This window comes from Molossus molossus, unplaced genomic scaffold (assembly GCF_014108415.1).
Source record: "Molossus molossus isolate mMolMol1 unplaced genomic scaffold, mMolMol1.p scaffold_m16_p_16, whole genome shotgun sequence".
Taxonomy (NCBI): domain Eukaryota; kingdom Metazoa; phylum Chordata; class Mammalia; order Chiroptera; family Molossidae; genus Molossus; species Molossus molossus.
Genome location: NW_023425351.1, coordinates 40,584,559 through 40,609,968, shown reverse-complemented (window position 1 = coordinate 40,609,968; position 25,410 = coordinate 40,584,559). Strand labels below are relative to the sequence as shown.

At 39.9% G+C, this 25,410-nt stretch overlaps 1 protein-coding gene across 1 annotated transcript in view; it reads right to left on the bottom strand.

The window, feature by feature from the left end:
* Positions 1-25,410, bottom strand: part of CPQ (carboxypeptidase Q) — a 372,888-nt gene that overhangs the window by 218,325 nt on the left and 129,153 nt on the right. The gene's annotated exons all lie outside the window — the stretch shown is intronic.

Genomic DNA, 25,410 nt, shown 5'->3' with positions numbered 1-25,410 from the left:
AACAGGACTCAGTGAAGAAAGTCCCACTGCTTCCTTAGATTGCTAAATTTTCTATGCTCAATTCCCAACTCCATCCCAATTTTTTTATTAAACCTTTTCAAGTTATTTTAGACAACTATCAATTACTTGCTTGGAATTACATTAACTGTCATGATAGATAATAACAAATAACATGAGAAGGTCACATGAGGTAACAATTAAGAATATAGGTTCTGGCCCGGCCAGTGTGGCTTAATTGTTCAGCATTGACCCATGCACCAGGAGGTTGCCGGTTCGATTCCCGGTCAGGTCACATGCCCAGGTTGTGTGCCAAATTCCCAATGTGGGGCATGCAGGAGGCATCCAATTGATGTTCTCTCTCATCAATGTTTCTATCTTTCTCTTTCTCTCTCTCTAAAAATCAATAAAGGAAAAAAAAAGAATATAGGCTCTGGAATTAGAGCTGAGTTTGAATCTTAGCTCTTTCATTGACCAAATGGGAAGCCATTAACTTCTTTGAGCCTTTGTAGTTCTACATTAAAATTGGGATAATAACAATATATACATTACTGGGTTGTGTGTCTAGCATGCTAGGCATTATGCTAAGTACTTTATATATATTGTCTTGTTTTATCCTCATACAACCAAATAATGTATATGTTATTATCCCAATTTTAATGTAGAGATGCCAAGGCTCAGAGAAGTTAATGGCTTACCCATCTGGTCAATGAAAGAGCTTAAATTCAAACTCAGCTCTAATTTCAGAGCCTATATTCTTAATTGTTACCTCATGTGACCTTATTTTAACCTTAACTGGACTTCTAAGTTTATTTCATTGCTAAAGTGATTATTTCTAAAGATTATCCCACACCAAAATCAAAGAAAATCTGCACAGAAGTGACATTATAGTATAAGAGTTATCTCTTTCTAATTAGAAAAATCCAGTTCTCTTCGGAACCTACCAAATTACAGTACCCTCTGTTCCTTACAATTTTTTTTCAGGTCATCCAAGAATACCTCCTAGAGGCAGCATAGCTTGGGGGCTTAAAAGTGATTTAAAACTAGGGAATGTGATATTCTAGTTTGCCCAATATTATCACTTAACTTCTCAAATGGTGCCTGAGCAACTATACTGTATTCAAGGTTTAAGTACCTTTTTAGAGTTAATGTAGCAAACAGTGCTGCCTGCTTACCTTGGATTCAGCATGCACTGAGCACGCCTAGCAGGGTCAGGTTGGTACAGGTTCACAGTGCACACACCTTAGTTAGATGTGGTCTCTGCCCTGGACAGGCTCATCGTGTGGAGGAAAAATGAACAGATGTATAAAGTATGGCATGTGCCCTGACAGAGATGCAGTCAAAATGCTGTGGAAGCCAAGAACAAAGTAGCTTACATTTCTTGGAGGAGTCAGAGGGTACGTACCTTCTCCAAAGAAGTAATATGAGTTGAGTCTAGTGTGGATCACAGAAAATGCAGGTCAGACATGAAACTTCTTGTTGAAGTTGGGAGCCCTTTTCTCTTCAGAATCACCCCCTCAAAACAACCAACAGCCCAAGAAACACAAACACGAACTCCACCTTTGATGAATTTAAAGGCGTCTATAACCCTGAACCACACTGAATGAAGGTATAAAGCAGATGCAGGGACTCGTACTGACATGGCAGAGTAGAGCGAGAGGAAGCCAGGTGCCTGCAGACAGCACACCTAAAGAGAAACAAGCCGCATTGCTGCAAAGGCCTTAGCAAAGGCACAGTGACCAGAGGCACCAGCTACCTCTGAAGCAGAGGCAAGACATAGGGTTGAAAGCAGAAAGTATGCTCGAAGCTATTGTACGTAGATCTTAGGTCCCTACTCCCTTCATGTCCCAAGCAACTGCAACCCACATTCTTCCAGCAACGAGGAGTATAAATCTTATGGAAGGTGACTCAGAAAGACTTGGGACTCAGTGACCTGGCATGGTGGAAGGTGGGGTAAGGCACCAATATGAGAACAGAGAGAATAGATGAAATTCTGTATATGAAACGATGAGACCCCCTGTCTTTTTTTCCATCTATTTCCCAGATACCAGAAGCCTTATTCCTGGCTCTGCATATTTATTCCCAATGAAGTAACCTGGGAAGCAGAGGGTCCTGGAAGGTGAGAATGAGAGGTAAAAGAAATGAAAACTATGTAATAAGTTTGATCACAAAGGAAAGAACTGTTGTAGGACGGGAGACAGGAATAAGTACAAACAGTGAAGTAATTATTGATTAGAGGAGTTTAAAAAAACTAACAAGAGCCCTGGCCGGTTTGGCTCAGCGGTTAGAGCGTCCGCCTGCGGTCCGGAGAGACCCGGGTTCGGTTCCCGCTAAGGGCATGTACCTCGGTTGCAGTTTGTCCCCGGCCCTGGTTGGTCGTGCGGGTGGCAGCCACTCGATGTGTCCCTTTCACATCGATGTTTCCCTCTCTCTCTCTTCCTCTCTCTCCCTCCCACTCTGTCTGTACAAAAAATGGAAAAATGTCCTCGGGTGAGGATAAAAAAAAAAAAAAAAAAAAAAAAAAACTAACAAGAGCCCTGGCCGGTGTGGCTCAGTTGGTTGAGCATCATCCCATACACCAAAGGTCACCAGTGCAGATTTGGTCCTGTGGAAGGGTCAGGGAACATGCGGATCACAATCAACTGATGTTTCTCTCACAGCAATGTCTCTCTCTCTCTTTTGCTCATATCAATAAAAACATATTTTAAAATAAATTAATAAGTAAATTTAAACACTGAATATTGATTTAATTTAAAAATTGTGAAATAACAATGTTGGAAAAAATGAATCAGGGAAAGAGCTAAAATAAAGCTAAATCCTCTTCTACAATAACAGGAAATCCATGGATAATGCTCAGAATTGATGTCTTAAGAGGTAGCTATAAAGCATATTATTTAGATATCGAGATATCAACACCTCACAGTTGAAAGTGTTGCTCTTGGGAAACAGGAGAGGACAGACAGAGTAAGAAGAGGAAACTGCCATGTTTTAACGTAAGTCTTTCAGCGCTGTTTGACATCTGTAGCTATGTATATCATATATCATAATTTTCAAAAGATAATGGTGTGAAACAATCCCACTGCAGAAGGTGGGGGAATAAAGTGCTTATTTAAGTAACTATGGGAATGACTGGGGGCCATAAAGCTAAAGGTAAAATTAACTGCACTATATGCACTGTGTTCTAGTTGATAAAGTTTTTCCCACACAGGAAGACAAATCAACAATGCTGCAACAATAGTACATGCAAAGCAGGACTGAAAAATTAAGTAAATGGATGGAGGGTAGTGTAAACCAGGTTTGGGATAGGAGTAACAGAAAAGCAAGAGGTCAGGGCTACAATGTGGCAAAGGACTAGAGCTGGAGAGATCAGTAAGAATTCATGTTTGGCTTAATATAGATACACATGGTTACATACAGATATATTTATAAATAAGTATATACAAATGAGTTAGTATACAAACACATTTCCTTGCTCTGTCAGTTGAGAGGACATAGAAGCAATGGCACTAACAAGCATACTTAGTTCCAGATCCAGGTTTTTAATGCCATCTCCATCAAAAGAACTAGGGCTCTTTGGAGAAATGACTAATTCTGGAACTGGAACAGAAAATATTCAAAATAAGCCTAGAGCATTTTGTAGTGCCAGAAAACAAGGAAGTGAACACACACACACCCATAGGAGTATGTTAAAGCAGCGATTTTCAGCTGGTGTGCCACAGAATTTTTAAAGCATGTGATACCTATCTAGTCAGGGGCATTGACCTCTTTTCCCTTAGACTGTCAAATAAAAAAATGACAACAGCCAACACAACAATAACTTTTTGGTGTGAATGAATCAAAACTATATTTATTATTTTGTCAGATCAGCAAAAACTATACTTTTGGTGTGCCACATAATTTTAGTAATTAATTTTTGTGAGCCATGAAATGCAAAAGGTTAAACATCTCTGTGTTAAAGGGACACTGGAGCCAACTGGAAGAGCTCCTAAGGGCCAAAGCTAGAACAATTTGAGCAATAAAACAAAGAGGTATTAGGTTATAAACCAAAGTATAAATATCTATGCATTCATACTAATATAAATAAATTATTAGATAGATGATAGATAGATAGACAGACAAATAATCAGGGAAAACAGTCAATTCTCCTGTGCAAATTACAAATAATTTATATTGATATTCTATCCTTAAGGAGGTAGAGCACAATGCTCCTACTTTTTAAGTGTGAGCCATACAGTGATTTTCTTCCAAAGAAGATAGTATGTAAAGAGAGAAAACAATAACATCAAAGTGATGAAAACCTGCAAATACTCTGAGCCAGGTTTTCAAGATCAACATCAGTAGTGATAATGTTGTTGGTAGGTCCCCTTGAAATGATGTGATGAGAAGAGCACTTTGTCTCTGAGGTCTTCCTCCCAAAAACACATCACCACAGTCTAATCATTATAAAAATATCAGACAAATTCTGATTGAAGGACATTCTATAAAATATCTGATCATTACTCCTCAAAACTGTAATGGTTATCAAAAACAAAAAAAGTCTGAGAAAGTGTTGCACCAAGAGGCATCTAAGAGATGAGACTGCTAAATGTAGTGTGGATTCCTGGATAAGATCCTGGAACAGAAAAGGGATATTAAGGGAAAATGAAGAAATCTGAATAAAGCATGGATCAACGTCAATACCGCCTCATCAACAGCGACAAATGTATTACACTAACGTAAGATGTTACTAATAAGGGGAACTATGTGTGGGCTATGTGGGAGCTCCACACTATTTTCACAGTGACTCTAAAAATGGAACTGTTCTGAAATTACAAGTTTACATAATAGTCATACATTTTCATAAATTTTACTCTAATTCTCCATTTTAAACTCACAAGTTTCTAAAACTCTTGGGAAAAATGAAGTGGTATAAGGGGGAATTTTCTTGGGTTTAATTCATATCCAAGATCTCTTGACTTCTAGGACTTTCTGAGCTGTAGGCACCAACGTTCACTGTCTTTAAGTACGCTGCCCACCATTACTACATACAGTCACTGGAAGACGGAGTCATTACTAGGATATTTTATCAGCAAACAATAACCAATTTTGGCCAATGGGGACAAAATAAAAAGATTTACTGGAAAGATGGAATATGAAGCATCTCACAGAACCTGAAGTCAAGTTGCCCAACCAGGCTTCATAAAGGATGGGGAGCAGGCGACTTGAAGACAGGACACGGGATCTCCTGTCTTCCCTTCAGAGAACTCTCTCGAGCTCATTCAGCTCTAGCATTCTAGGGGAATTCTATTCAAAGCTCAAATTCTCAGGTCAGAGATAGAATCTGAATAGTCTCATTGGAATATGTGACCAACTCCAGGCAGAATAAAGCAGAATCTCTTTTTTTTTCTCTATTGATTTTAGAGAGAGAGGAAGGGAGAGGGAGAGAGCTAGAAACATCGATGAGAGAGAACATTAACTGACCACCTTCTGTATGCCCCCCACTGGGGACTGGGCCCACAACCTGGGCACGTGTCCTGATTTGGAATCAAACCAGTGACCACTTGGTGCATGGGTTGAAGTTCAGCCTCTGAGCCACACCGGCCAGGCTAGAGCAGAGTATCTTAAATGTATGTGTGAAAATGGGAGCATAAGTTCTCCCTAGTTACTATAGTGCTATTTCCAGAAGAAAAGGATGCAGGTGCTGGGTAGGCCAAAACACCAGCTGTTCACTACAGCTGTTCCTTCAAGAAATTTACAATCCAAAGGAAACGTAGAAGCAAGCAAGATATTTGGACCCAGGCACTCAGAAAGGCAGGCGGCAAATTACAAAGCAGAGAAGTGGGAATCTCAAGAGCGAATCTTTAAGATTTGTTCTCAATACTGGGAGCATGGTGATGGAGGACAGAGTCCAACAACTGTGAGTTCCTCAGGGAAAGGAGCAGTCAATAACAAATAATTATGGAGAAACTCAAACAAACGAGGTAAGCAATGGAGAGAGTAGCCCATTTGGTTGTCGAGGGTGGTGTGTTTTCCCTTATTTCCTCTTTTGCAAATCTTATTTTTAGAGTAAAAGTTGTTTTTAGAAGGTACACAAATCCATGAGTGAAAAAGAAAAAGTATGTTCAGTTGTAGGCATGGATCCAAGAACAGCTATAGCTATTTTGGTGTTCAGCATAGCAGCTACAGACTTCTAGGCACACACTGGGCATGCTTCTAGAACAGGAAGTTACAGGCACTTCAGAGAACTTATCTCCACCTCTCCCGTATGCAAAGAGTCTTGGACACAGGAGAGATACTGAAAAGAACCTTCCTAAGACCCCAGGTCTTAAAAAATGTAGGTCCTTACAGTGGCAGGACTGAACAGGCTTTTGCAGGCATCAGTTATCATTGGTCAAATCAGCACTAAGGACCGACCACTCAGCGGCTCCCTGGCTCTTTAGTTCCTCTCCTCTTTTAAGTCATGTGAGAGAGGTAACGCAAATAACCCAGGAAACCACCATCCCATGTCATAATACATCTTTTCTCATAACTTGGAAGATTTCCTTCTGATTATTCCATCAGTGATTTCAATGCCAAAGAGCCAGCTGCAGTAATTTTTCCCATTTTTGATGGCACAATGGACCATAATTGGCAGAAATTCATCCCACAAGTCAGTCTCTAACCTATGATTTGGGTTTACATCAACAAATTCCTCCAAATCGCCAAGTGTCATTCCATCTGGACAATCGCCTTATTCCCGGTGTTTTAGCATGCCCGTTCCTGTGTCATTCACTGGAGTTAGGACCGTTGAAGGCTAGTCGAAGTCAGTAAACCAGGTTTGAAATTAGTCCGATGAATTGACCAAAAAGTCCCTTACTATAATTTTAAAATGAATCATCCCCAAATGATAAAGCAGGACCAGAGTTATATACCCCTCATTGAAAACTAAGAAGTTCAATGAAAAGAAAAATGGTGAAGCTGTAGAGATAATTACTACGACAAAAATTGTATTTCTGATTTCTGAGCACAGATCAATTATATTTCCTAAACTTGTTCAAAGGATAAAGTGCCGGCCAGCCTCGCAGTGTTCATGTCTATCAACTTCCACTGCCGACACTCGCTGAGAGCCCCTGGGACTTGGTCCAGGGCCCCTCTCTTTCCCCAGTGTTGCTGCCATGGCTGTGAAGGACTGTGATGGAGGCACGCAAGGAATGAATCACGACTGTTTTTTTTCTCATATCTAGGTTGTCATAACAACTGCTGCCTTTTTAGATCCATAAAGTCCTTGGGGTGCTATCTCTTTTCAAAAAAACTAATCAAAACAAACAAACAAAAAACCCCAAAACCTCAAACCCAAAAAGAGAAGTTTCCTTATGACACACTGAAGATACTCAATAAATGTTAGTCAAATAAATGTATAAATGAAAATATAAGGAGCACTAATATAATTTTTCTATTGAAAAACAACTAAATTTGTTTTGGCTGTGCACCCCAACTTACCACACCATCCTTCAACACACTCATGGCACAATTATATAGAGAAGTTTGAACACGATAAAAGGAATAGGAATTATTGTCTTTAATAGCTGTTTATAATAACTTTGTAAACCTAACATGTGATTAGGAAGCATTATTTTGCAATTTTTTTTCTGCAGTGTTCAAGGTAAGCATGTGGGTGTATAAATAGCAAAGTAATCGTTGAGAAGTAAATGTCCATAATATTGTTATTTTGTAAAGTTTTCAGCGATCAGCAAGACTTTGGACTGCATAGCTACATCACAAAAACAACTTACCTAAATTGCCCTTTTGAAATTTTAGCTGGTGAGGAATTCTTCTGAGAGATGGGAAATAGAACATTTACAAAATACGCTTTATTCTCCATTCTGAAATTACAACTTGGAGTGTTGGCTAGAAGCGGAATTGAAAAGTATCATCTCATCAAGCTTGGAAGCTTATAATGGGTGGGAGTCCAAAATACTGAATTGAAAGAAGAGAGTCCAATCCATTTAACTTTCTCTTCTGACACCTCACACTTGCCCCTTCTCCTTGCGAGAGTAGGGTCATGGCAGAGCTCGCTGCCCCTAACTTTCATGTGGCATGAACGTATCTACCACCTTGCACTAGGGAATCACATGGAGTTCACAGCTTGAGAGCAGATAGATATTTGCTCTCCTGGAAACATCATAAGGGTGATGTGGTTAGATCAGCAAGATTTCAGGAGCAAAAAGCAAAGGACCACGTGTGTTATGACCGCATCCTAACATGCTGCCAGTCCAGCAGCAGTGTGGACCATGGCCCATAAGTAAGCTACATCTGGAGCTCTGTGTGGTTGCCTGATTGCCCTGCTCAATGCTTTTGCATATTTAGCAGAATGGTTGACTATAGAGTCCTTTTCATATTCAAGAATCGCCGTACGTTTTCCCTAAGAATATCATTTCTTAAGTTTCTCATTTCTAAGCGAAGAGGGTGTACGCGTAGCAATGTACATGAGGCGTGGTGTGGTGGGAGGAGAGGAGCAAGGAGAAAGCAGAGGGGAAAACAGTGGGTCCGGCCTCACCAGCATGCAGGAAGTTGTGATCAGCTGATGTGTGTGTGTGGCTCTTCTCGCACATCCTCCTCAGAGTGCTTCTGCTCCACTGCTTTTCCTCACACTAGGCTCAAAACAGCCCTGTTTGCAGATTTTAAAAGGAAGTTTCAAAGGATAGCCTATGAAATCATTCTCAGAAGCTAAGGCTGATTTGATCTTTGAGACTAAAGATTCTAAGCCTACAGTATTGTTTTTCTTAATACTCCTTTGAGGTAGGTTAGATTCTGTTTCCTTCAAAGAACTGGCAAAGCAATTCACATTCCTTTATTTTAGCATTATTTCTCGAAAACTCTTTTTAAAAACCTATATAAAGTCATGCATTTGGCTAGCACATGCCTGATTTATATGATTATAAAAAAATAACCTGTTTTATGCCTTTGAGTCCTCAAAACCAGTCTTATCTCTTAATGTACTTTTTAATAAGCATTTTTAGTCATCATTATGATGCTGAAACTTTGAGAGTGTTCTGATACTAAAAAGCTAGATTAAAACAAACAATGTGCTCACAGAGATGAACTTGGCACATAGAGGATATTTTCACAGTCATGCAACAGAACAGGAAGAATGCCTTGCTCACAGTGACAGGATGAGAAATGAAAGCAACCTGAAGAGCAAATTCACGGATGTTATGACTTGACTTCTAAAGTAAAGTACAAAGCTTTAAAAACACTATTTTCTCCCTTTCAATAAGATGAATGCATTTCTTATGTTAAAAGAATTCTGAAAGACATTTGTCTAGCTAAAGCTTCCTAATGAGGAAAAAAACATCACAAATGAATTGCTCATCGGGTTCCAGGGAGCGAGCTCAGGCAAAGTGCTGCTCTGGAATTAGAGCACTTTGCATGTGGCAGCTCACGTGATCCCCACAGAAGCAGCAGGTGGGCGGGGACCATTGCTGTCACTCACAGATGGGGAAGGGGAGGCCCGGAGAACTGGTCCCAGGAGACCACACTGGTCAGCTGCAGGGCAAGGACTTGACCCAGGCCTGGCTGACTCTACGGGACACACTGTTACCTTCTGAATAATGCTGCTCTGTGCTGCTTTATAAACCTGGATTTAGTAAACTTTCCTCAGAAACAGTAGAAATCATGGGGAAATCAGACTAAATCAGGTTACACAGGAAAACCGCAGAATGTCAATATTGACATTTTAAAAATGTGCATTATTTTCTACACGTGGTCAATAGGAAGGTTTCTGAGGTTAAAAGATTTGGTTTTATTGCCAGAAAGGACTGCTTTGCAGTAAGCCTGCTTATTATAGAATGGCCCTGGGTGGCTCCAGGCAGCATGACAGGAGGGATACGGACCTTACATGAGAGAGACCAGATGTACATGGAACTCTATGTGATGTCCTTGTTACCAAGAACCATTAACCACACCGTAAGGCGCAGACCAGCACACGGCCCAGGGGCTGGAGGTACAAAGGGGGCAGGAACAAATGACTTCAATGACCTCATTGATGAACTGAATTTTTGAAGTAGGAAACTAATCATTCACAGGTTGGAGCAAGGGCTTTCTCTGGAATTGTCATACATTTTGTTTTGGTTTGGTTTTGCACTACTCCCAGGGGTCACCTCTGTCTCTTGCTCTACCTTTTTACTTACCCAGGGGACCCCACTGGTGGCTAGAAGGCACACCAGTCACTAAAATATTACTACAATTCAAGAAAACTGTTTTGTTCTTGTAGCATCCTCATCCTAAAACATCTTAACTACAGCTACTAAGTTATAGATAATAATATTGAATCCTATGTTTCATCGCTCAGTCCTCTCCTACATGTTCTGGATTCTCTCAGACTTAAGTTCACGTCCTCACTCAGTCTTCAGTGTGACCTCAATAAGATACTTGGCCGTTCAGAGTTTCAGTTTCCTCAACTGTAAAATAGAAGTAATGATACCATTAGAACATGATTTCACCAATTGTCTATTAAATGGTAATATACTTTTTACAGATAAAAAGCATTATGCAAATGATACTTATTAAGGTTATTACTGTACAGTGGTTGAGGAGAATAGAGCAAGTTAGCAACAGGTCTCAGTGAGAAGTCTTAGGACACAACGGTTTTAGAAAATATGACTTCCAGTTCCAGGCCTGCCGTTCACTAGATGTATAGTATTGGGTAAGGTACTTGCCCAATAATCTCTTGGACGATTATTTCTCCATCTATCATAAACATGAATAGAAATGAGGGAAGAAAACCATGGGCCACACAATGGGCTCAGATTTATATTTTAATGTCATTTAAAACAAAGACCAGGCTTCACGAGAAGCACTCTGCTATCCGGGGTGGCCGGGGAGAGCTGCCCGCTGAGCACTCTGTGAAGGGGGCGCGCAGCACACGGTGGTGGTGCACAGTCAGACCGGCTCTTCTGCCTCCAGGGCTCATGCGCAACCCATTCAAGCACCAAAGACAGAGGGGCGGCCATGGCTTTGAGCTGGATGATTCCTGAGAACGCCTTTTAATTCTAAACGATGAGCCTAAAAGTTGAGAAATTTTTCCTCTTCATGGACAATAAAAGCCTCAGTGCTGCAGAGTTAAATCTCTCTTCCTTTTCCCTAGGACCTCTCTCACAAATGTTCCCTGTTTTTTAGGGACAGGCAGACCGGCTTCTAGTGGGATGATCAAAGTCTCTTAGAAGTTCACTCCCAACTCTTCTCTGGGGGATGGATGTGAGTCACATCATCGGGCTGTTACAATTCATCTCTCTTCTCACAAAAACAAAGGCCAAAACAGCAGGGCAATCATAATCGGCTTCCAAACTGTGAGAAAAACCTGCCCGCACATCCCACTCCACGGGCGGAAAAACACGCTCTCTCTCTCTCTCTGTAAAAGAGAATTGCTGAATCTATAGTTTGATACTCTATGGTCAGTACATGGAGAAGACGGGGGAGAAGATCACTGAGGAATTCTCTCTGACCCACTGCCTGTGACAAAAGGACACATTAGAGGAAGCCTGCCTTGTGTTAAGTACAGGGCCTCTCATTCCATTTTATTGCTCTTCTTACTGATGTAATTGTGAATTCCTGCTGCATTTATAATTAAGAAAGAAACAGATGGTAATGCTTAGTATTAAGCAATAGGAGTGGCCATTAAAACAATCTAGAATGCCAGCAGTTGTATATGATATCAGAGGTTTAGTTTACTATAACAAAGTTTTATATCCGTGGGAAAAGAAATAAAGGCCATTTTTTTCCCTCACCAATCCATTCACATCACAGCTGTCCCTGCACTGAAGGCCCAGTGCACGTCCCAGGCAGACCCAGGTACATGCATTGCTGGACACAAAATACATCACATCCTGGCTTTATTATAAATTGCCATCACAAGGGGCAAAAGTCCAAGATCAAACATTCACCAGCTATGGAAATGCAGTTGGTGAAGTACTGGAAAACCACTAGAATCCTGTAGGCGATGGGACAGGCTGAGGGTGGAGGGAGGAGTTACAGAACCCTGTGGGAACATGGTCGGCAGCCTCGGTCTCCAGGAGAATGCAAGAGGCTATTAAATTGTGACATAAAAAGTAAACAAAACACCTCTCCCCTGAAATATATGTGTATATGTGGTATGCGTGTGTGCATAAAACTGAAACAGAAAAATGGCTGTGTAATTTTTCCAGTAAGACACACTTTGATGACAATCTCAACTAGCGGTTAGGAAAGCAATCTATATCCTATGCTTCCACTTATACACATGGATGTGTGTGCCTTTAGTAATGAGCTTCCTAAACAGCCCTCAACCTGCCCTGAGATTCTTCTTGGAGGTAATTTCATCTCACTGGAGTCACACCACAATCTCATAGGGATCCAATTCCCACGGTGGGGAGGGCACTCTCTAAACCAATGCACCCATCCAGACAGCAGCTCTCACTAGTATCAGTTTGCTTCCATTCTCCCTAACAATGCCTGTCACCTGCCAACCTCCTGTCTAAGTCACTAATCTTGCAAGATGCATGGAAGGAGAGTGGCTTTATCCTTAGAGCATCCTAAGGCAGCTAATTATAAGACTTTCCTGTTATAAATAGTGCTATACATGACAAAATAATATGGAACAAACTTTAAGAATTCAGAAATACGTTGTTGTGGTGAAACATTCCCTCCCCACTGAGGGGGTGGGGGGCAGAGAGAGAGAGAGAGAGAAAGAGAATAAGTGCAGGAACAGGTGGAGACTTGAGAACCATCAGTAAAAATGTTGACAATCTGTGAACTCATTTTCTGCCTAGATGATCTTTAAGAAAATGTACTTAATTTTCAGAGCCTCCCATTATGTGACAATCAATAATCACACTTGAGATTCATTATGTCACAACTGTGAGAAAAGCTAATGGAAGACAATTCTTACTGGTGCTTTTGTCAACATTTTCCAACCAACAGCACACTTATTAACTGTAGGACAGGACTCAACAGGACTGTTCTCATGATCTGCATTGGAGAAGAACCTTGAAATTGAGAAAAGGGAATACCGGCACCCACACTGCCCAGAAAGACTCGCAGGCCTAGCTGCACACGAGGAAAGAGGATTTAGGCTGGGAAGAGCACAGCAAAGGAAACAGGATACTCTGCAGCACAGCAGCTCTGGCCAATTAGTGAAGCCATGAAAAATAATGATTGGCTCCACTTTCCATGTTCTATATACCTTTCCTGAGGCAGAGACTGCTAGTAAGTCACCAACTCTATGCTCCTCTTCATCTATAACATTAATAATAGAAACATTGCTGGGCTTATTGCTATTCAGCGAGGCTATATTTCCCAGTTTTTTTAAGTTCATCAATAGCTTATGGATGGAAGAGATATGTGCCACTTTCAGGTCTGAGCCTTAAGATAGTTCACGTTCCCTTTCTCTTTACCAGGTGACATGCCAACTTCAATGCAGATGATGACAGTGCCCTAAGTGATAACAAAGCAACAAGATGGAAGGAAACTACTCTGAATGATGATGGGGAGCTGAGTTACTCAACAGACATGGACCATTCATAGCAGACCTGCAACATGAGCAATAAATAAGCTTCTTTGTTATTGGAGACACTATATTTTTGCGTCTCTTTGTTACAACACCTAGACTTTTACCAATACATTCTCCAAATAGGAACATAATATATTACAAATATAAAATATATTATGAATATAATACATTGGCTGGTATTTGTTTTCCTTATCTGCTGTGCTCCCTCTATCAACCTGCCTTGGCAAATTCTCCTTTGACATTACTTTGGCAGGTCCTGTTTTCTAATAGTTACAGAGGTATAATTAATAGAAGTTCTGTCATTTTGACATCTAGAAATCTTTCTAAGGTTCCTAAGCAAACTCAATCAGATATATATAGTAACTGCTACAGGCATATTCCCAGACTTAGCATTGCAGGTGGGAGTAGGTCTACCCAGACCCATGACACAGACTTTTATTCATGTTGATTTCTATTCTAAGTAATTAGCACCATCTCTCTTATCCATATAGTCATTTTCAAATATTTTTCTAAGACTTATGATTTTTGGAGGGGAAAGTATCACTATTCATATAACATGAAGGGCAACAAAGGCTTGGCGGAATTAATATAATTCCCCAGGAATACAAGGCTCTATTCTGAAACAGAGTTCACCATCCTTCCTCCCATTGTCTAGGACAGCATTCTCAAAGTATAATCCCCAGATGTTTATGTAAAATGTAAAGCCAGGTGTCCCCTCCATATCAATCGGAATTGGCTTGAGACATGGCAGGAATCTGCATGTTTGACAAGTGCCTCAACTAATTCTCATGAAAATTAAGCAAAGAACTATTCTAGACAGTGGACACACCTTAAGCCAGTTCAGCAGTTTCTCATATTAGCTGATGAGAAATAAAATCATTTATAACATTTAATCTAATCACATGGCATCCCAGCTTTCTTCCTCAACTCATCCCTACCTGAAGAATCCTGATCCTAGGCCCCCTTTTTGGGCCAATCCTCCTTTGACCTATCCTTCTTCTCAGATGGGCACCTGGGAGTTATAACCCGGGAGATAACCTGATAGCCAGCTTCCTGTGGGTCAATGTTCAGTAGCTGTTCGTAAGCTGCCTTCTACTTTCCCATCCTATTGTCATAGTTACTGTGCCTCCATCCTTAACTACACGATTCTGAGCCACTCAGCACCTCACTCCACTCTACTGTCCTAGGGTCTAGAAATGTGCATGGAAGTGACTGCAGAAATCAGCTCATACAGGGCTGCTGCATTGTACAACTCCAAGAGACACCATTCAAACTCTATCCCATGGGAATGGTGCCCATGGAGTTCACACAATGTGCATGGTACCACTAGAGCTGTATGCTGGCATAAAGTGGTTCCTCAACTATGCATCAGAATGACACGGAGAGTTTGTTGCAATTATGGATTCTGGACATCTGCTCCTTCCCCGTTCTCCTTCCTTTTCCCTTCACTTGAATTGTGGTTAATAGATCTAAGACGGAGCCCTTTGAAAAAGCATCTGTGGTAATTCTAATGGTCAGCCTGGTGTGAGGATAAATGATATCACCTAACTCTTCCATTTTGCAAGTGAATGAATGAGTCCCCAAAGAACTAGATGACAGATCAAAGTCATACTCAACTGGTTAGCCAGAGCTGCAATTCGATCCCGGTTCTCATGACTTTCAACAAAGGCTTTTCATCCCCATCATTTAAACAACACATAATAGAAACAAAGGAAAAGTAAATAACAACATAAACATTACTAGGAGAGTAAAAGTGTTTTGAGACATCTTGTAGTCAATATGAAATACTGTTTGTCTTCTTTGCTGGGATCATGCTTCCGTCCATGGCAAATGCAGTCCTATTTATGCATGAATATAGAACTCTTGGGATATACGGAGAAGGAAAGTTGGGAAAGAAGAACTTCAGATTAAAAAAAATAATTTTAAAGACAAATTGACTCCCCTAAGGACACCTATCAAGGAAGGTATTGAGGAAGAAGTCTGCTGGCTGCCATGGGCTGGGTGACCACCATAAGATCACCATGTTCAGGGTTTGGCTCTGTCAGGAAAACTTAGAGGGTTCATTCATAACAATCCAATACAAAAAAGCATAATAAAGGAGCCAGAGGGTCCATTTACTATTTTACAATGGGACGTATTCTTGGCTTCAGAAGTATCAACAGTCTGCTACCCAGAAATGAACACTTCCTCCTGAGAGGCAAGGATACTCCAAACCCCAGCAGCTGACTCCACAAGAAGTTGCTTCCAGAGCAAATTAGAACAAAGGGAGTAAGCTGCTTCCATGCTATATTTTCTCTTCATGTGGCTTTTCCCTGCTCAAAATAACTTCCTTGGTAAGAAAATTTGCAGAAGACAGCAGCAGGTACAAGTTATGAGTATTCAGAGCTGGGCAGGCCTGGGCTTAAATTCTGCCTCTAGCACTCATTCGGTGTTCGGCAATCACTTCTCTGAGTCTCAGTTTTCTACCTTAAAGGAGTAATGGGCCCAGCTGGTGTGGCTCAGTGGATTGAGCGTTGTCCCGTGGACTGAGAGGCCCCGGTTCGATTTCCAGTCAGGGCACATGCCTGGGTTGCAGGCTCGATCCCCAGTAGGGGGTGTGCAGCAGGCAGCCTATGGATGTTTCTCTCTCACCTTGATGTTTCCCTCTCTCTCTCCCTTCCTCTCTGTCTAAAAAAACCAATAAAAAGATATTTTTTAAAAAAGAGTAAATGAGCAACTATACACCATTTAGCGTGGTATCAGGCATACATTTAAGTGTTTAGAAAATGGTGGTCATTTTTGCTACAGTAACATAAAGAGAAGGAGGAGACAGATATAATAGGCATTAAAACAAATGTGATCCCAGGCAACTTAATCAGGGAGAGACTACTCGGGCAATGTTCTTCACTCCTAAAATTCCCTCCTACTTTGTACGTTCACCCATTGTGGTAAAATCAACTTCTTATTAAGTATTGAAGCTTGCCTGTCAGTCATAATACCAAACTCCACTTTATTCTACATGTGTTTTTCAAAGAATCAATGTCCTTTTTGTCGCTGAGCAATGAGGTATTGCTGAGACATTGCCTACTTCTCAATCTGCTTTCACTTTTAGCCCAGGCCCACTTTCTAAACTTGGTTTTCATGATTTGGAATGGATGTGTGTGTGTGTGGGGGGGGGACTCAGAGCAGCAGAGTTAGAAGGGAAGAAAGGGGGACAAGAAAGGACATCAAGCAATATCCACTGAAGTATGACTATGCTGCCTTTGCCTACCGCTTCCAGATAAACCACAGAAAGATGCAACAGGGCCTTCACCTAGCAGGTGAATCCAATTAACACAAGGGATTTTTCTGGACGTGCAAGAAAGAAAACCCATGCCTCAGTAGTTGATGGGACAGGGGAAGATGTGAGAATATTTTTGACCACTTCCCTCCTGTGCATTACTTTCCTTTTGCTGAATTTCACCCCACAAGGAGTTAACTATCCTGCATTTTCAAATTCTATCATCCAGCTTCTTCCAATGCTCATGGAGCTTCATTCTAGGCTCCATGGTTTGGTATCTCATCCAAGTCCTAAAGTGGCAGGAAAAGCTAGAAACTCCAAGCAGGAGACTGGCTGGCCTATGGCACAGTGACAGGCAAGGGCCCAGCTCTCCCAGAGCAGATGACTGGGTGGTACCTCGGGCAGTGTACAAGGCACAGTTGGCTCAGATGGATCTGAGGAGGCATATAAAATGTATGTCTGACACATGCAACTGCCTCTTTCCTCCCACATATTCTGAACCAGTCAAGGAAATGTATAACATATAAGAAGCTTCTTTCTCAGAAGCATGTGTGTAAGTGATAAGCAATATTCAGAAGAGTATGAACTTTGGGAAAAGACTACTTGGGTAGAAGCCAAGCTCAACCACTTATGAAAAGACAGTGGACAAATTTTCTGATTCTTTTCTGCCTCAGTTACCTCATCTGTTAAATAGGTTTGATAACAGCATCTACCTCATAGACTTATTGTGAGAATGAAGTTACTTATACACACAAAATGATTGGAAAAGCAACTGTCATGTAATAGTGATGGATAACAAATATTTGCTTATTAGACATCTGTCCTACAGTTTGATCTGATCTTCTAGGCTTTCTAGCTTGGGGCCCAATCTCTTTCTTTCCGCTCAGTTTCCTAACTGGCGCCCTGATTCTGAGATGAGTTTTATAAACTTTATCCAGTCTATCCCTCTTTGCCTTAACTGACCTTCCTCCTTCCCAATCTTGGATATCTCATCTTTTGATATATAGCTCTCAGCAGCCTCCTCCTTTGTCACCAACCTCTTAGTCCTGGTTGGCTCAGTCAAACTCTTGAGACGGCAAGTATAAAATTTTTGACATGTTTTATTAGACAGTGCAAGTACTACTGGGACAACCTGAGGCAGGTCTTGGGACTCAAAGCTCTCTCAAAGTAAATAAAAATGCTAATTGGCTGTCTGACTACATCTCTCGAATTTCTTGAAGAAAGCCTATAGCTCTGCCACTTGGCACTCCAAAGATGAGCTCATTAGGAAGCTGCCAATAAAACTCTATGTCGATGCAATGATGAAGATTACTATGACTAACCATTTCAGAGCTGAGTCACTAGTGGTTAATACATACCTAAGGGATAGCAGTACCTGTACAGGATATGATGCTAAAACAGTGCCTTAGTCCATACAATGAAAGATAACCTTCTATTTGAATTCCAAGCTACCTCCCAACTCTCTTACTCTTCATCCCAATGTAACAATAAACTGCTGCTTGGTTTAACACAAGCAGGGTAAAATCTCTGTGATATTCAAAATACAGCCAATGGACACAGAGCAGCTAAATCGAAGATATTAAAGAAACTATTAGAAAAATCATTGTCAAAATACTTGGCAGTAAATGACCACTATTGGTAAAAAAAAAAAAAAAAAAAAAAGAATGAGGAGTATGTGAACCTTTATAGTATTTTTTTTTTTTTTTTGCAATTTCTCTTTATAGTATTTTATTGTCAACTAGGCAAGATACGTATTTTATTCATGCGTGAGCACTCTATGTCATCACTTCCAATTCATGGTCATAAGAAAGTTTCTCTACCTCTTATGACCAGAAAAGAAAAGTCTGGCAATAGTTCTATGAACTAGTTAGGAGACAATCCAGTCCAGTGAACTCTGTCCTTCATAAAATCCATACATGAACAAAGTCTCAGAAACACAATCTTATTGCTTGTGGCTAGTGCCCTGTATTGGTCCCCTCTTGTGCCTCATCTCACATCTTTTCTGTCCAACTTTTTAGTCCCACAATTGCTGCAGCAACCAACTGTACACAGGCATAACCTGACAACATTTTGCCTCAGCTGCACCTGTCATCTCTCACTTTCTAACCAGAGCTTTCTGTGCCTGCCTCCTGGATGAGTGACAGGTACTCACTCAGGTCTTCTGAGGTGTGCACAAACCTGGAAGTGCAAGGGTGTTAACACCTTTCAGGGCAAGGCTTCGCCAGTGGGGATCAGGTGGTAGATAAATACTCTCCTCTTTCATCTTCTGGCAGACAACTCGACCTGGCTTCTCAAAAGACTGCAGTGGGAGCTCACCCCAGTTGCCCATAGTGGTAAGTAACTCAATAATGAACCCTAGCATTGGCTTCCCCTCTTTTGCTGTTGCCAGTCTTTCAGTTCTGTTACTTGAGATAATTGCTCAAAAAAAAAAAAAAAATTTACATATAATCCCTATCTCAGGCTCAGTTTTTGAGGGGAAATCAAAGCTAAGATTCCACTGAAAAATTTCTCTGTCTGTTATATGGGCTTTATACATTAGATTCACAGCAATAAAACTTAATTTAAAATATTCTTCAAAGCTAAATGGTTATGATCATACAGGAGATTACCCCTAGGTATCCATCTACTTAAGAAGCCCTACCAAAGTGTCTCAGTCCATAAACATATTGGAATAGTTCATGGGAAGGCTTGAAGCCATGAATTACGGGTTGGGCTTTGCAGGAAGCAGATCAGAGTTTTACAAGCAGACTGCTTATACCCTGGGGATGAGCACCTGAGAACGGGAAGGGAAGGATGCAAGAAGGAACAGAAGGAGAAGTCAAGTTATAATGCAGCCCTACACTGGCCTCAGCTGACCCCACTGGCAACTCTAAAATGAAAATGGCTTGTTAGAGTTATCACATATGGGACGAAAATAGCTGGATTTTTATACCCCCATAGGAATCAGTCATTGGATGTGGACCACACCAAAACAGGGTGTGACCTTGGATGACCGGCTCTCTGCCAGTGAAACAATCCCTGAAGGAAATTATACTGGAGGCCATCTGCTGAGTGCACTCCCAGAACCTGGGCCAACAAGTCCTTCCCTGAAGGAATACAGGCCCCCTTTAAAAATAAAGCATTAAACAGATGGAGGAGAAATTCAGCTCAGTAAAGAGAACATCAGGAGAGACATGGAGGCTGTGTCCAAATGTACAGTGAGCTCTAATATGGTAGAAATATTGGGATTTGTCTTCTTTGGGTAGAAATAGAAACAACTGGTAAATATTCACTTCAGGTAGGAAGATTTAATTTCAAAAGTGAAATCTTTCATATAGGGAGAGCTATTTAAAGGGCTGGGATATGTTAGTAAGGATCGCATGCAGGTGTAAAGCAAAGTCTAAATATAGAGCAAATCCAAGAGAGAATATTAAGTTCCATTCCAACCTTGAGATTGTATGATTTCAAGGATCAGAATAATGCTCATAATACCAAATTTTTACTTATTCATCATTCATAGGCAGCAAATCAGCCTTTAGGCACAAGAAATAAATATGAAAGTTTTATTTGTCATAGCTACATGAGAAAATAAAGTTGCTAAGCAATAGGAATACTGACTAGTGACTAAAGTCATTTTCCAACTTCCAAATACAAAACTCACCAACAAACTATCTATCTATCTATCTATCTATCTATCTATCTATCTATCTATCTATCTATCTATCTATCTACTTACCAACCTAACTAGCTAGTTGGCTGCCTCTCTCTATGTATCCACCTGTTCATCCTCCATTATTCTGCAGCAAGCAAAACACTCCAAGTGTACCCATCTCCACCACTGGGCAACAAACCAGAATTCTTCTTATGATCAGATAGTAAGACACAGCTATCCCAAGGCCATTCAAAATGAATATATCTACAACCAAGCTCACCTTTCCTTTGCCCACACTCCATTCCAACCCATAGTCCTTCTATTCTTTTATTTTATTAGTGGTATTATTATTAAATCAGATGTTCCAAGCTAAAAATGTTGAAATTCAAGTTTTAGAGAAGACATACCTGATTATGAAACTGATTTTCCCAATTAATTTATTATATGGATATAAGAAAGTTACATAAACCTCTTTAAGCCTTATTTTTCTTAGTTATATTATTGGACTAAATACCTATTTCATCAGTTGTTTTGCAACATGAGGATTCTGTTAGGGAGGAAGGGTACCAGGAGGAACAGGCCTGAACTGGAGGAACAGGCCAAAAAGAAAGATAAAGAAGAAACCATCAGAGACCACATCATCTTTTTTTCTTTTTCTAAGAGTTGGTCCAAAGTCCCAAGATGATACAGAAAACTCTCTTCCTCCACAATCCTGTGCCCCTCATACTGACTTTTTCTTACACTCATACTTTGTTCTGGTATACCTTAGGCCAGAAGATAACTGAAACAGTCATATTCTGCCTCATATCTATGTGGAAATACATTAAAAATTCCATATTACCTACTTTGTGTATAACTGCTAGTAAATTAGCAATTATTCAAACTTGAAACAATAGAACAAAAAGTCACATTTTAAGTAGGTATGTAGCTACACCTGTAGCTTCTAATACTCTCTCCAAGACCCTATATTAAAGATCAAAGATACATGCTTGATCAAAACTCCCCCATCACTTCAAATCAGTGTTCTACCAGCCAGCAGGATCCTTCCTTTTTCCACCACGGCATCTTAATTTTGCCCACAACCTTTCATCAGCCGGAATATGGAAAATCTGACCCTAGGTTTCCTTAACACAGATGCCTCCTGGATATCTCATTTATAATTCTCTATATTCTTATTATCAAATTCCATATGCACTGTATTGCTTTTGAAGTTCTCGCCACCCACAGTGGAACATTTATTAGTATGCTGGTGCCTCACCATCGCTCTATTCTTTAAAAGAGAGATAGGCCACTGGATGGCTGGATGGCTACTCCTTTAGACTATTATCCTTTTTACTCCTTCTACATCCCCCTCCAAACCCTCTACTCCCAAGTGGCCTCAGTTTCTTTCATATAATAGGTTTTTGTAAAGAATGAAGTATTGTGAGATTTAACAACATTATCATAACAAAGCAGCAGTGTATCACCCCCGCAGTTCACAATCACCCAGATTATCTCCTGCTAATTTGTCATTTGAATGGTTGAATGTTCTTCTCGAGTACCATAAATAATGCTGTATTTGTTGTCTCCTAAGTAGAAAGAGTCTACTTTTGCCTTTCCTTCTTTTGGAGAACAAAAAGTTGTCCCTAAGACAACTAATCACAAAACATAGTATCATTCACTGAATAAGAACTCTGTGCCAAAGCTTTCATGGACAATATCTCACTGAATAGTCAAACAACTCAGTGAGGTATATAAACCCCATTTTACTGAAGGGAAAACTGAGGCTCAGTGATCCTAATCTGTAGGGCATCATCATGGAAAACTCAGTCACAATATCCTCTGTCCCTGTGTGTCTCTGCTCAAGATTTCAGTTCTTAGTAGCGGGAGTTAGCAGTGTACCAGAAGCACAAATGTTGGAAGAGGGACCATTTCCAAAGGAAGAGATCCTAGGCAGACATAGAACTCTTCTCAAGCTCTGATTCCTTCAGTAGAGGCCTACCATTTTTCTTTGCCCTAAAAATATAAGAAAACAGAACTCAACTTCCGATTTTGAAAGAATCATTACCTTCAGGAAAGTCATTTTTACTACTCTAAACAGCATAATTTTTTTTCCAGATGCCTCTCCTTCACATTTCTTTTTCTTTTTTTTAATATTTCCAAAATATGTTTGTTCCTATATACATGTGTGTGTGTATATATATATATAAAATTTTATTTATTTACTTTTTGTTACAGATGTTTTTCCTTTTTTCTCCACTGACACCCTCCTCCCAATCTCGCCCCAACCCCAGCATTGCTGTCTATGTCCATGGTTATGCACACATGTATAAGTTTTGTGGTTTATCTCTTCCCTCCTGTTCCCGCCTCCCTCTTCGAAGGTTTGTCAGTCTATATCCTACTTCTATGTCTCTGGGTCTATTTTATTCATTAGCTTGTTTTGTTCATTGTATTCCACAAATAAGTGACATCATGTGATATTTGTCTTTCTCTGATTGGCTTGTTTTGCTTAGGATAATACTCCCCAGGTCCCTCCATGTCATCTCAAAGGATAAGAGATCTTTCTTTCTTACAGCTGCATAGTATTCCTTTGTGTAAATGTACCACTGCTTTTTTATCCATTCATCTATTGATGGACACTTGGGTTGTTTCCAGATGTTAGAGATTATAAATAGTGCTGCTATAAACATAGGGGCACATATATACATTCTGATTGGTGTTTCAGGTTTCTTAGGCTATATTCCTAGAATGGGATCACTGGGTCAAATGGCAGTTCAATTTTTAATTTTTTGAGGAAACAGCATATTATTTTCCATAGTGAATGTCTGCACCAGTCTGCATTCCCACCAGCAGTGTACTAGAGTCCTTTTTTCTTCACACCCTCGTCAGTACTTGTTGTTTGAGGATTTGTTGATGGCATCCATTCTGACAGGTGTGAGGTGAAAGCTCATAGTTGTTTTAATTTGCATCTCTCTGATGATTAGTGATGTTGAGCATTTTTTCATATATCTCTTGGTCATTTGTATGTCCTGTTTACAGGTGTCTATTTTAGGTCCTCTGCCCATTTTTAAATTGGACTCTTTGTCTTGTTTTTGTTGAGATGTATGAGCACTCTATATATTTTGGATATTAACCCCTTATCTGATGTATTGTGGGCAATTATGCTCTCCCATACAGTGGGTTCCCTTTCCATTTTGATTATTGTTTCTTTTGCTGTGCAGAAGCTTTTTAGTTTGATGTAGTCCCATGTGTTCATTTTTTCCTTAGTTCCTTTTGCCTTAGGTGTTGTATCAGTGAAAATTCTACTGCACATGATGTCCAAAATTTTGTTGCCTACATTTTCTTCTAGGATTTTTATGGATTCATAAGTCACATATAAGTCTTTTATCCATTTTGAGTTTATTCTTGTGTATGGTGTAAGTTGGTGGTCTAGTTTCATTTTTTTTTTTTTTTTTGCATGTAGCTGTCCAATTTTCCCAACACCTTTTATTAAAGAGGCTGTCTTGACTCCACTGTATATTCTTGCTACCTGTGTCAAATATTAATTGAGCATAATGACTTGAGTCAAATTCTGGGTTCTATGTTCTGCTCCATTGACCTACATGCTTGTTCTTACACCAGAAGCAGGCTGTTTTGATGACAGTGGCTTTGTAGTATAACTTGATATCCGGTATTGTGATCCCTCCTATTTTGTTCCTCTTTTTCAAGATTGCTGTGGCTATTTGGGGTCTTTTTTGGTGCCATATAAATTTTGGAGTATTTGTTCTAGTTCTGTGAAATATGTTGTTGGTATTTTGATGGGGATTTCACTGAATCTATATATTGCTTTGAGTAGTATGGACATTTTAATGATGTTAATTCTTCTAATCCATGAATAAGGTATATGCTTCCACTTTTTTATATCTTCCTCTATTTCTTTTTTCAATGACCTGTAGTTGTCTGCAAAGAGGTCCTTTACTTCTTTGGTTAAATTTATTCCTAGGTATTTTAATGTTTTTGCTGCAATGGTAAATGGGATTTTTTTTTAGTTTCTCTCTCTGTAAGTTCATTGTTGGTGTATAAGAATGCCGTCAATTTCTTGATGTTAATTTTGTATCCTGCTACTTTGCCAAATTCATTTATTAATTCATTCTTTAGGGTTTTCTATGTACAATATATGTCATCTGCAAATAATGACAGTTTTACTTCCTCCTTTCCAATTTGGATCCCTTTTATTTTTTCTTCATATCTAATTGCTGTGGCTAAGACTTCCACTACTATGTTAAATAAGAGTGGCAAAAGTGGGCATCCCTGTCTTGTTCCTGTCCTTAAGGGAAATGCTTTTAGTTTTTGCCCATTGAGTATGATGTTGGCTGTAGGTTTCTCATATATGGCCTTTATTTTGTTGAGATATGATCCCTCTATTCCTAAATTGCTGAGCGACAAAAAGCTGGATTTTGTCAACTGCTTTTTTCAGCATCTGCTGATATGATCATATGATTTTTAACTTTCATTTTGCTTATGTGGTGTATCACATTTATTGACTATGAATATTGTACCATCCTTGTATCCCTGGGATAAATCCCACTTGGTCATAGTGAATAATTTCTTTAATGTATTGCTGGATCCGATTTGCTAATATTTTGTTAAGGATTTTGGTATCTATGTTCATCAGGGATATTGGCCTGTAGTTTTCTTTCTTTGTAGTGTCTTTTTCTGGTTTTGGAATTAGAATTATGCTCGTCTCATAAAATGAGTTTGGAAGTCTTCCTTCCTCTTGTATTTTTTGGAATAGTTTCAGGAGAGTGGGTGTTAATTCTTCTTTGAATGTTTGGTAAAACTCCTCCATAAAGCCATCTGGGCCTGAGCTTTTGTTTGCTGGGAGATTCTTGATTACATCTTCAATTTCCTTAGTTGTTATTGGTCTGTTCAAGTTTTCTATCTCTTTCCAGTTCAAGTTTTCTATCTCTTTCTGACTCAATTTTGTTTTGTTTTGTGTTTCTAGAAATGTGTCCATTTTGCCTAGATTGTCCAATTTGTGGGCATGTAATTGTTCATAGT